The 14,387-nt window shown below is 35.4% G+C and overlaps 1 protein-coding gene across 1 annotated transcript in view; it reads left to right on the forward strand.

Moving 5' to 3' along the window:
• The first annotated feature begins 5,362 nt into the window (after nt 1-5,362).
• The window catches only part of LOC121319913 (metabotropic glutamate receptor 3), a 42,114-nt gene continuing 33,089 nt past the window's right edge, over nt 5,363-14,387 (forward strand). Inside the window, exons 1-3 of the mRNA XM_041257870.1 lie at nt 5,363-5,757; nt 5,992-6,037; nt 6,966-7,079. The gene's annotated coding sequence lies outside the window, so the exon portion shown is untranslated. The remainder of the gene's footprint in view (nt 5,758-5,991; nt 6,038-6,965; nt 7,080-14,387) is intronic.

Genomic DNA, 14,387 nt, shown 5'->3' on the forward strand with positions numbered 1-14,387 from the left:
AAGTTTTTTTGTTCAATAGCTACACGTTGCTGAGTTTTGCATCATTCCCGATCAGATGAAGTAGTCTTGTCAGTTTGTGGACTAAATTATGGGATTGAAAAGGCCGTACAGGAAGTGAAATATAGTCTTGAATGTGGGAACTTTTGTTTCGATCTAAGGTTTGTGTCTTCACTGGTGTCTGAACCTTCTGTTGGCTTAAAAAAATCTTCTTTTATTGAAATGCTAATAGAATTGTTAAGTACCGTATTCAGCTGTGATGTGCAGAGCAAGAATTGAGATCCCACTGTGTACCTGAGGAGCCTTTTCGATTAATTGAAAATATTAGCATTTTAAGAGGAGCAGGATAAAGCACCACTGTGCCGTGTTTTTCATTCTCCCTAATTGCCTAAATATTAGGTATTGGGCTCTAAATAATTACTTAACCAGTATTTCCTTCTGAAGCAGGATCTGATCATTTAATTAGACTGTGTATTATTTCATGCTGAGCACTAATCTAATAAAATGGCTTAAACAATTGACAGTTTGTGCAGTTGAAACTTGAACTGCTACTGTATGATTATAGGGGTTTATATAAACTACTTTAATATATATTTTTTTATATTTGGTATTTTTTCGATCATTGCATGAACTGATGTTTTCACTAAAAGAACAACCTTTTATCTGTGCTTTACTGCTTAGGCACACCCACTAGTAGCATGACACCCACACAACTTGTACTTGAAAGACCAACTCCATGCTATATGCATGTGTGACAGGGTAAATTGAATTCCTGCACTGAAAAGTTCACCTTCCACCAGTAGGGGGGATAGGAGGCTGTGGCAACTATGGGGTTAATATTCTGTAGGGGTCAGTCTGTTAAGAGGCTTGGGGAGGGGAACGGAATAAGTGGCGGAATCCAGGTATACAAAAGGGCAGCCTCTCCACTGGTCGGAGCAGTGTTCCTGGGATCGGGGAAGTGCAGCCATGTATGTACTGACTAACGAAATACACTTTCTGTTTTCTTATCTCTCGCAGCCTAAGCAGGTATTTATTGCTTCAGAAGGTCACAGAGCAAATATTGTGGGCAGCAAGGATCCTGCATCCTGTCACCTACCTGAACTCGGTTCTAAATACTTTTGCAGATACATGAGTTTCTACCCGGGACCTGTGTATATACTGTAGATGCCGCCTATTAACAACTTCTCAGTTCCCAGCAAAAAGTTGTTTTCAAGTGTATTTACATGGAACAAAGATATATACTGTAGCTGTACAAATACGGCATTGAGATACATCACTTTTAAAAGCTGTAGTGTGAAAAAAATTAACATGAGAAACACAAATACCCAAACATAGAATTGTTTATTTCACGCATGTGTAAAACAAAAAAAAGAGAGTAGGCTTAAACTGTACTACACAACGATGTAAAGCAAACATAACAAATATGTGTTGCACTTATAATCAATTCTAAATAACACAATTTTAAAATAAGAAATTGTCCAACGTTGTCTGCTTTTTACAATGTACAACCTCCCGCTGTAAATCCATCTCAATTTTGCACGCTGTTTCATAGCCAGTTTCAAAGCACGATTCTGCCTCAGTCCACCAGAAGTACACAGTTACAAAGTCAGTGTGTTATAAAAGTGGCATGAAGTATGTGCATAAATCATGCAAGTTCGCTCTGTAGTTCTGGGAACTAGTAATAAAGTTGTCAATAAGCGGCGTGCAGTTGCTAATATCAGAATTCCATTAACATTAAAGTCTATGGGATGGGATTGGTTCCTGGGAAAATGTTGTTAATAACTGAAAATTGTCTTTATCAGGGTTGGTAATAACCAGCATCTACTGTACTGTCTCAATAGCTGTCTGTATTTAAAGGGGCAATACCCATTTTATTTTTGACCAGTGTTGTTTTGTTTGTTCTGTTGTAAATAAATTGTGGTTACCCTTTCGACTGCACTTTCTGTGTGTCATTTTGGGAACTTCCACAGCATGCTTCTTGTCATAAAATTCACTAATATTTCTCTCTCAATATACCAAAACACATTCACAGCTAGATTTTCTCTATTATACATTATTAAAACATATCAATTTTACTGATAACATGGGTCCTTATTTGACTGACAACAAGACATACAATCTGTCCCCAGGCTTTCCCTTTGTTTTATTGTGCTATACCTTGCCTACAATCTCCTCTCTCCACTGCTAATGTAGCCAATAACATCTCTTTTTGGTAAACCTTACAGCTTGTGATTTAATGAGGGTCATTTATATTACACATGAATACATAACAGGCTATTTTGTCATTTCTTCTAGTAGTCTCTAAAATGAAACTTGTTCTTATTAAGAAATACAACATCTGTATGCTCTTACATTTGTGGATCAGGTATTACAGTGTGTGTTTGAAATAAAGGACACCAAATATACATCATGGATTGCCCTGACAGAAACATTTTCCATGAGGTAAAATTGTTTTCAACTCCTGCCTCTAAAGGGATTATAGTGGGAAGCATATGCAGGGGAGTGATATGTAGTGTTGCCACGTATAATGTTTGTGTGAATGGGCCCTTAAGCCAAAACAACACAAGAAAAGCAGTCAGGAAAAAAAAAAAAAAAAAACTCAATGAGCTGCATCCAACCAAATAAATAAATATGTTTCTTATCAGCAACAACTTAAAATCTAATGGCATTTTTTTCTAATCAATGCAGAACATTCTGTGCATTTGTAGATAACACAATAAGGGGCCTGTTTCTGACTAGATGATGACCTCTGGCTCTTGTTTTTGTGACTCTCCACTCAGGTTTCAGGTTATTACATACCCTTTGGACTCATTTGTTAAGTAACCTGGGGGTGATTGATTGTGAATCTGTGATTAGTTTAGGATCCTTTTATGAAGTATAATTAGGGTATAGCAATAGGGTCTGACAAGCATATAAGGCAATACTATGACCCCTGTGGAGATGATCACCAAGACAGAATAACAAGATCAATAACCATTGAGAGTCATGTTATTGCTGATTTCCTTCATGTTATTGGATTCCTTACAATAACGACTTAGGAAGGTGCCTATATATATATATATATATATATATATATATTATATATATATATATGATAATATATACTAGATATATATTATATAAAGTTACATTGCACAAGCACAGTACTAAACTGTCTATAGGCCAAGGACTTCAAAATCACATAGAAATAGCTCACAATTTAGTATTGGTCACCGAACTGAACTACTTCATTGAATTAAATAGGAATGATAGTGTGCTAATAGTGAAGAATGTTTATTTGGAATTAACAACAAAATTACCTTTATAAATACAGCCTAATTGCATTCTTTCAATGTATGTCTTACAAACACTGTCCACATGACTGTCTGGTGTAATCCAAGAGTGGGGTGTGGGTTTGTTCTGAAAAGCTGCTTCTCACCAGGATGTTCTGATGGCTCTATACAGATGGATTCTCGGTATGAGGGGGAAGTCTGAAATCAACACACACCAACTTCTTAAACAGAGGAGCCAGTAGGGGACTTTGATTTGCAAAGTGGTGGCTCTATAGGGGTGTGACTGTTTCTTTCACATGAAATCCGAGACCCAAGTTAATGGGAAAATGTAGATCTTTTAGCCTCCCTCTGTATGTGGTAAGCCCAATAGAGAGTATGAGAGTACAAAAGAAGTTGTTCCGAGTGTCGCTGTCCCTGACAGGACTGAGCTGGTCTCTTTGGCTTACACGCTAGCTACAAGGCACAAAGGATCCATTATCCTGCAAGCCAACATTCCAGTAGTGTACAGCATAAGAGAGCTCTCTTTTGCCTAAAAGCAGGCTAAATTGTAAACATAGCATATAGAAACGTTAAGTAAGAGGAACAATGTGAACAACCAAAAAACAGCTTGCAGTGAACAATAAAGTAAGAGAACAATAAAAACTACTGGAAGTAAAGCAGTAATTTACCAGACAAAACTAGAGGCGAAGAGGTCGATTTTTTTAACCTACATTGAGACAATGAAATAATTGGACAGTGATATTTTACATCTGAAATTCTGAAAATCTGAAGTCATTTTTCGACAATTGTGTTGGCAAATAATTATTATTGCTCCTACATACATTTGAACCACAGACATTCACATTTCTCAAAATGTTCTTTTGATCACATTTGCACAAAATTGTAAACCCACAGTATCGTTCTTTTTTTTATCTAATTCATATTTGTACCAGTTTATCCAATAAAAACAAGAACTCTGATAATAATGTTGTCAATGTTTTAAATCCCAAAGGATAAAACCTAATCATTTGGTAAAGATATGGAAACATTTAAAAAAAAAAAAAGTATGTCTGATAGAATAAACAATATATGTATGTCCCAGTAAGGGGATTGCTGATATATTTTATAAGATTAGGGTACAATGCAATTGTGTTCATGTGGCTCAACTATTATCATCCTCCTCATGATCATCATTAATTGCTTGTGCTACTGCATTGTTCTCACTGTTTTACTGTTAATTAAATTAAATTGGGTTCACCACCTTCCAATAAGAACTGACAACAAAGGTATAAGTATAAGCTAGTGTGCCAACTAATGGACACTGTAGATAGGTAGACTAGGATAGACACATCAAGACTTACAGAAATGTATAACTTATGTTACTCTCAGTGGATTTTGTTCCCCCAAGACATTTGTGTGTTTTAAATGTGACTTTGATTTGGCCTTAGATACACGTTTTTATGTCTAAATAAATGAAAGTTAAATGAAAAATACTATGCAATCAAGTTACAGTAATATAATTAAACTAATAATGAAATGTAAGTATATACATATATAAGAACGAAGCCTAATTAAAACTTTAAAACAAGTCTTTTTGAGTGTTAACCAATTTCACATGAATGATTTCAATATTTTTACAAAATTACAAAAGCATAAACACACATTTATAAACAAACATATGTACAGTGCAAAGACAAAAAAACACATAGACCATTTGTATAAAATATGCACAAATAAATAAATAATACACTAACATTTCATTGCTGTACAGCACTAGTATATAGTGTCGGAATTGCTTACTTATTATAATTTCACTACTTAACTTCAAGTGATATAACATTTGTTTTTCTCTGTTTCTGCAATTTTGCCAAAATATGCCATTTACAACACATGGATACAAATAACTGTTTACACAACAAACATAAAGAATGTTGTGCTAATGTAGCAAGCTGGTCTTTGACTCTAAAACCTTAATATTTTGCTTAGTCTAATTGTAGGAGGGGCGCAATTTCCACATTGTCCAATAAGACATTAGATACTCCAGCAAAATTGATTGTTGTTGCTAGGATACAGAAGCATCCTCTAGATAGGCGCAAGCCTAGATCTGGGTGCTTTCTCACTTTCCTCTCAATCCTCTGTGAAGCTCATGCGAGAGGTAGCAGAGCTCTGATTTACGCGCCTGCCTCAGCACGGGTTTCAAAATGAAACTGCTAAACTGAGCAAGTAAATGGTGTACAGAACAAAAGAACAAATAAGAAAAAGAACAGCTTGTGGATAAAAAGAAACAAAGACAAGGTAGTCTATTGTATTGCACGTCCTGAAAATAAACAGCTATTTTTTAATTGTTTATATAAAGAAGAAATGCATTTGCTTGAATAAATGAAGAACCTGGTGGAAGCGCACGAGAAGTGTTGAGGTAGAAGGAATATAAAGAAAAATCCGTGCATTGAATACAGATCACCTGGAATACTAATCTACCGTTACTTGAAAACATAACTTCATTAAACAGGTAAACAAGGAATGAAATTGTGTAAGGCATTTAAATAAACTCCATTTCGAAATAGTAACAGCGAATAAATGCGTTTTTTCTTCATGGAATTGAATGATGTGTTAAAACTACTGATGGCAAATGACCTACTGACACTGCACACGATTACAAAACGTAATTAAACAGTTAGAATACAGAGGCTACCGCGTTTTCTTCAACTAAACTGTTTCTTTTTTTGATTGTTTGTTTTTTCAGAATCAAGGATGTATTATAGTGAAATATTCTACTGTCATTGATTCTGGTAAGTTAACTGGACGCATTTGTAACCTATTCGAGGGAAGTGTTTAAAATAGGAATATACAGTGCGTGCCCTGCTACCAAAATGCATTTGTTAAGTTGATGTTTTCTGGGATGTTTTACAATCTTGTTCCACGCGCGGAGACCACAGTTGCTCTTTCACTTGTCAATCAGTTCCTCTGGGGGCAGTGACCTGTAGCTGGACTACTATTGAACCTGATGTTACATTGGAGATGAGATGGTATATTGTATAAGTGCATTTTTTGTATCTTGTATCTGTAATGCATCTGTTCTACTGGTAGAATCAAATAATGATGTACTGATTTAGATTGTATAGCATTTTTACTGCAGAGGTAAAATGGTAAATCATTAAAATAATTCTACAGAAAATGTGCTCCAAGTCATGTTAACCCTGTTAATGAGATCTGTGTACAGCATTTAAAAGTATGCAGCATGTTTGCATTATAGCGTTTGTGATCTTATTCTGAACATAGGGTCTAGCACTCAAGGTATTTAGTCCTTTGTTGCTTTGTAAGTTACTTGACCAGTTTGTCTGTTCTTGTTGAAACAAGAAATGTAAATACAGTGACCTATACCTGGATTAATATGGTATTGTATGCATTAAACATAACTAGACCCAGCAATCCAGTCATTGCAGTATCTAAATTGAGAGATCTCTTAATACAAAAATCACATACAAACAAAAACAGTTGCATAATGAATCAAATAGGCAAAGTCACTATTTTAGGTTTGTATAGAATATGGACAGATAACTGTAATGCAATGGTGTGTATTTTGAATGCATCAGCAAACATCAATTACTTAGCAACAAATACAACACATGTTATTAATTTTAAAAAAAAAAGGAATATTATTAAGATATTCTAGACATTGGTCAAAATCATAATTGCCTTTACTTTGTTTTCTCTCAGTATCCTAGAACAATTTCTGGGTGCAACCTGCTTTGGATTGGAAAGATTAAAAAAAAAAAAAAAAAAGGAACTGGGAGAATCGCTCTGCATTAGAACATAAGAAATGAGCATGTGGTAAGTGTCACAGTTCTGTCATTAACATACCTTATTATTTAATAGACACAAAAACCCAAAAGAAAGAGTACATCATTGATTTAAATAGGGAGTACGTATATTTGTTTTTAAATATATAGTAAGTCTGGGCCATATCTTGTGTCAGTGTTAGTAACATGTGCACGGTATGGTGGCAATTACAGTATTTTATTTTGAATCAGTAAAATACTAAAAACAGACATACTGTGGCAAATAAATAAATAAATAAATCACATACACAATTAAAACATACAGCTTATTATTTTAGGATCTATAAAAAAAACGAAATAATACACACCCTGAAATGTTCTGTTTAAGATTAACCTGTGGTCTCACCTTTAATTTGGTCATAGCTAATTGGATACTAATATATATATATATATATATATATATATATATATATATATATATATATATACTTGCTGTCTGTCCCATCTCCACTCGGCTCTGAATGGCTGGGGGTCGCTGTCAGTCATCTCAGTGGTCCGTTAGTACTATAGTTTCACCGTGTTCTGACAGATCTCATTTACTGAAGCAGTGCTAGAATGTGCAGCACACAGGAATATCACCTAGAAAGTGTCCCGAGGGCATCAGATGATTCGTAATGGTTAGGTATTGGGTTTGAGGTTAGGCTTTAGAGCAGGGGTTGCTTAAGGTTAGGGTTGGGGTTGGGTTAGGGTCTGGGTGGCTTGATTTTGTAGAGTTGCCAAGCTCTGGAAGTGAAAGGTGGGAGTGTTTGGCAAATACTCGAGAATCATCTGATGCCCGCAGGACACTTTCTAGAGTATATTCCTTTTCGCTGCGCTAGGCAGCTCTCATTTGCCAGCTACACAGCACCTGTCATGCAAAGCGCCTTCTTTGAAATACATGGTGTATGTAAGCTTTTGCTTTAGGTATACGGTTACTAGTTTGATTTGAAAATGGGGCTCAAGAGAAAAGCACTTAATGAAGTCACCGCGGCAGGACCATGCGGGCCCGTCTGCCTTGCCTTCCAGTGACTCAGTCCGGCTGTACTGAAGCAGGAGAGGGGTGGAGCTCAGACTCCTAATAATAAGTGCAAATTAGTTCTGTTCAACTATCTGATGTTTTGTTCTGTGCATATTATTTTAAAATCTACGCTATAACGGTCTGTGTAATACACTTTTATATGCAGCATTTACTACGGTTTATTTGAGACCATTTTTAAATGTACAGCTCAGCTGTGACCAAATGTTTATTCAATTACCATAGTTTTGTTGCGTGTTGAATATGATAAATGGGGTTTTGCTAAATGAGACATTTTTCGATGGCATAAAAAGCCTGTTTATTTTAAAGCATAAAGGTCGATTTTACCCTTTCTCTGCTTGAATTAAAAAATAAAGATAGAAAAAAAAACTGTAAATTCTATTTAAAATAAACGTTGATATTAATCGTCGATTTGGCAATAAATAAATAAATCGACTAGTAGCAAGCATACAAAACTGATAATATTTAGCCTGTTAGTCATCCTGATAAGTAATGCATTCTATTTTCACAATATTCCCTGTATCCAATATTCATTTACAAATTGAGTTTGCAAACAGAAAGAGAGGTGCAGATTGAACATGTTTTTTTGATTGTGCTAAATGAACAATGAGCAATACTCTAAGGACTACATGCAGAAAACAGCTACCATGGAATCACCAATAAATATGTCTTATGCTGAGGTTTGATATTTTTCTTCTTTATGTTTAAAATTACAGTGTTTTTAATTTTGATTAAATGTATAATTTAAAGGTACAATAAAAGACTAAGGACCACATTCACAAAATATTTACCACTGTGCTAAGTTAACACAGGGGATCCTACATACACCTTAATTGTGTCTTGCTAGTAACATTACCATGTAACTGTAATCCCATGAGGACCTGAAACAGATTAGGAGTGCTATGTAACTATTCCTCAAAGAGGAATTAAGAATGAGGAATTACTTCTGCAAAGTGTTTTTGTTCAACTGTTATAGTTCAACTATTGCATAACCTAATATGTAATATAAGACCTAATATCTTCCTGAAATTCTGTCCAGAGTAAATTCTAACCTTGTACTTTGTGCCCTTTGGATGCAGTTAAACATCTTCACCATAGCTGCCTTTGGGTCTCAGGAGGTTGATGGTAAAGGCTTACGGTACAATATTTAAAATAGATATTAGAAAGATCATGCTTTGAGCATGCACCGTTCTTTTCCAAACCAATTACTTCTGCTGTCTGTGTATGGTTAGAAGAAGCCAGGGTCTTGAGGTTAGTGTCACTGTATGCTTTTGAGTTAAATTCACACACACACACACACACACTTCTCCAGGGAGATTGGTGATTGACTGAGTGTGCTCAAGAATGCCATTGTCCAAGAGAAACATTTCTTGGTGAACTGACATTATTTATCCTTTTCATGAAAATACTCAAGGTAAAAGTATATATGTATTCTGTAGATGAACACCACATTACACTGGTTTTAATTGTGGGAATTGCTGTACTCTAAAGTGCTAATGTAGCCCACATATTATTACACTAAGTATTTCCTGGATAATTTAAAAGCTTTTGGTTGTCAGCTTGCAGTTCATTAACACATACAAAAAGCCAGAAGTACAAGCTCCATAAATCATAGCTACTATTGCAGAGATGATGGAAATCATGTTACATATGGAAGGCTTACTCCAATTTATTTAACAGGCAAATGATCACAGGTGGTAAAAGATGTAGGTTGTTACAGTCATCAGCATATGTTTTCATGATGCGTATGCCATGTATCAGGTGACCCTTCAAGGTGACAAATCTTCTGAAGCCATCCAGCGTTGTTAGTGGAGATTTGAAACATCTGGATCTAAATGTTGATGAATACTTTTACTCACAAAATACTTTTTTTTCCATTTTTTTTTGCTTTGTTGAATAATTCACAAAATGAAGCTAGTGACAAACAAATACCAAATAATGCTTAATGAGTTTGAAATAGTCTCCTGCAGTATTTTCATTGCATTAGCCTCCCATTGGAAAACCTCTCAGCCAAGGCATCATAACTTGCTGACAGACATGGTTCAATGGCACATCACAGTTGGCTGTAGGAGAGACTCATCATAAGTAACTGAAGTGAATAGTCTATCTGCCTTGGCACATTTCAGCTGGTAGACGTGCTTAGTTAATTGAACACAGCAAGCGGATCTGGAAAGACTTTGCTTCACTGCCCTCTCTGCTGGACTTAGTAGCAAGATAAAAATAAATCAATAGCACACATACAAATATGTACCAGTATAAGATACTTTCTACAGTATAAAAGTCATCGTTCTGTTTTCTTATTGTTATTATTTTGTTATGGTACTGAATGTTCTTCGATGACCGGTTTGTGCAGAAGATGTACATACTTGTTGTATAACAGTGTTAGTAATGGATAAAAGTTATAGATCCCAGTGGGAGACTGATGTAGATATGAACTTGATGGATAAGTGCCTTTACAGTAATCTTGTATTTTCTCTAACAGGAATATGATCAGAATGCACCCAACATATTTCATTTTGGGTTTTTCCAAACAGTGCTATTAAAGGATGTTTAGAGAGGATTACAGAAATCTATTTTTTGTTAGCATTTTCTTCAACACTCATTTGATGTCACAGTGTTCAATTATATATGATGCTACACAAAGGACCGAGTCTTGAGTATATTACAGTTTCTTTTAAGTGTAAAACTAAAGGTTTACTAGGTATATTATTATGGGAAGTAGTGTCCAGCTGTAGGATCTTTAAGAACACTGAATACAAAGAGATTTATTTACAAATCAAACTAGGGAAGAAAGTATTGACTTTGTTCCAGCCTGTTCCTTATTTGGTATTGACCCTGCTGAGGATCAGTTGAATATGTACTAGCTACAGCTGTGGTCAACATTTTTGCAATACCATATAGAATTAACTCATTTTAAATGAAGCCTGCTGAATAAGGTCACTGTAGTTTCTTTGATTACATGATGCTAAACTTTTGGCCATAGTTGTAGTGTGAACAAAGTCTTGCCTTGCAATGGAATGAACAGAAAGAACGATGGTTGTGAACCACCAATAGAAGCTCCTTAGGATACCAGGGAGGCAGTGCCTCCTTAAAATTTCAATGTGAAAAAAAAGAAAATACAAATACATATACATATACTTATATATATATATATATATATATATATATATATATATATATATATATATATATATATATATATATATTGTTGTGTAGCATTATAATGTAATAATGTTCAATAAAACAAAAACAAAAATGGTCTAAAAGGCAAGAAAAAATGACATTTTAACTGTTACAAACTCCTATATGCTATAACCACACATGGTACAGTACTGGCAATGGCAGAGGACATACTCTGATCCCTGGTTTTAATTGGAGGAGCAACTCAAACCCTCCCACCCCCAATGCTGTAGGCCTGCTATGAGGGACTATGAGTGGATTGTTGAATAATGGAAATTGCATCATGATAAAATCTAATTAGATACGAATTTGTACGAGTATTATTACTAATACTGTACTCGTATTACACATACATGTAGTGTATACGTTTTGTTGATTTTAAATGCTTCTACCATTGAGTCATCTGAGGTTAGTTGTAGCGCATAATTCAAACCATATCAACGAAATGTAGACAGAACGGAAAGTAATAACTACTGTGTTCATTTAATCTGGTTTGTGTTTTGGTCTTTTAATACTGTTTTGATGTCTAAAAAAGTGCATTTAATTTATAATGCCAAAAGTTCACATTGGAACCATGACGATGAATAAATTAATATGCGCACATCTCAAAGTAATGCAAAATTTGGAATGTCTCGGGAAATGACAATAACATTTGCATGGTGGCGGATGTTAGCATGTTAGTGGTGTATCAACGTGATGTATCTTTACTATAGACTTTCCTACTGTTTTGTAGTTTGTGTATTTTATCCCCCAACCCCTATTGGAAATTTGACAAATCGCACTCTGTGACGTGGTCTTGAAATCTAAATGCTATATTAATGTTGTATGCAGTGCATTTTTAAATATACGCTGGCAGTGTGTAACAGTTACGTTTATTAGAATTAGCTATGATGGGCTAGTGTTTTATTTTCTCTGCCAAATTGGGGTCATATGTTAAGAAGATATTAACAGTGTTATCAATCAGAATACAACAATAATAAGATTCTACTGCTGCAGCCCAATGCCTTTTTTCTGCCTCCCCATTTTTTTTGCCTACCTGCCACCACTGTAAACTACTGAGAGGTTCTTTAAGCTGGGAGTGGTGTGACATGTTTTTTCTAGTATACTGTGATGCTGCAGAGATATTCCAGCATTTGGTGATAGTGTGGCATAAAGAGGCATTTAACTGATTATAGACAGACATGCAAATTAATGATTCCCTGACGAGTGAAAGCTAAAATGTTGCAAAACTTTCATATGCTGGCCCTTTCCCCGAGGAAAAAAAAAAAAAAATGGGAACATTTTACAATTGATTATAACAGATATTGTATGCAATTTTGAAAGATATGACTCCAAGCTGGAAAACAATACAAGCAATATGACTACATGTATTATTAGCTAAATTTCTCAAGATTTGCATTTACAAAATGGTGTTTCCTATTATCTCTCATAAACGAACAATTAGGTTACGCATGTAGGCTGAATATTTCATCAAATACTAAAGTGGTGTCACCACACAGGGATGAGAAATTAAAAATAAAACTTAAAATAAAAAATGCCACTTGAATGAAAAGAGGCAAATTTAAGTCTATGGGGTTAGTGGTCCATGACCCTCATCATCTTGTACATGAAAGTACCTATGAATAATATTTTGATGGCTGACATGTGTTAAGCTGAGAAAATGTGCATTATATTAGGTGTCACCTGGACCTGAACATTCTTAATTGTTAATGTCATGGTAGATTGCTTTTATACCTGGAGGTTTAACATAAAAATGCGGTTCCAGACAGAAGAAGAACCCCGAGGTTAGTTATAAACAGGAACTGTGGCCTATTTTGCCATGTAATTATAAAAAACAGTTTATCTGTACTGTGTACTGGATGCGCTCCAGAAATCTGCTGAGCAGGTCTTATTTTAGAGAAACTCAAGTAATGAAGTTTACATTCTTCATTAAAGGAAGAAAAAAAAGGCCTTGTAACAATTTTTGTACGGGTCAATTTGTTCAGATTGCGTTTTGGCTGAGTGTTTGTAGGCCAGTCTTATTGAAACGATTTATTAGACCTGATCCAAATACTGAATTATTTTGTATTTATTTAATTATCTTTTCATGATAGACACATGTATTTATTTTATAGAGTTTACACATTAATGTATATACACTGTGGTTAATTGTGAGTTCAGTGGTAGAGTATGTGGTCAAGTGACCCTTTTGATTTACTAAACAAGCACTGAAGAGATAAAAATAGCATGAACACTTTGTGTTCCATGAAAACAAAATAGTTAGGTAGACCATCATTGTCCTGTTACCATTAACTTATGTAGTACAGATGGTTCTTGAAGGAAATGTGAACCAGCAAGGAACTGGATGTAGAACATGAACACTTTGTGTTCCATGAAAACAAAATAGTTAGGTAGACCATCATTGTCCTGTTACCATTTACTTATGTAATACAGATGGTTCTTGAAGGAAATGTGAACCAGCAAGGAACTGGATGTAGAACACCACACTGTGGCATTAACATCATGCTGGGCGCTGATGCACACATGTTTGTGGGTTACCTCTACTTAAACAATTTCTCATGGACCTATGTTTCACATTCTACACCTGCTGTCTAACGAATTGCCCATTTAACTTAAGCATTTGTACATTTGGTAATTGCACAACAGAGGAAAATAGCACAAACACAGGAACAAAATAACAGTTTGAACAAAACCCTACACACAGAACTCTTCAAAATAAACAAAACAGCACCCAAGCCTAGCTATCCCAACTTAAAAAACATTATGCACTCAATGCAAACAACACGATATGAAAAGTACAATAATGTACAGTATATAACAGCCCGCACATAAACTTATTGTAATACAGAACAGTACGGTTAAACATAAACGTTAAACAGGTGTGTACGGGGGCTCCCGAGCGGCGCATCTAGTAAAGGCGCTCCGCGTGGAGTGCAGCATGTGCCCTATAGCCTGGAGATAACAGGTTCAAATCCAGGCTATGTCACTGCTGACCGTGACCAAGGGATCCTAGGGGGTGGCACACAATTTGTCAAACACCCCCCGGGTAGGGAGGGCTTAAGTCAGCACAGTCCAGCACACACCAGCGACCCCTGTGGCTGATAG

This window comes from Polyodon spathula, chromosome 8 (assembly GCF_017654505.1).
Source record: "Polyodon spathula isolate WHYD16114869_AA chromosome 8, ASM1765450v1, whole genome shotgun sequence".
Taxonomy (NCBI): domain Eukaryota; kingdom Metazoa; phylum Chordata; class Actinopteri; order Acipenseriformes; family Polyodontidae; genus Polyodon; species Polyodon spathula.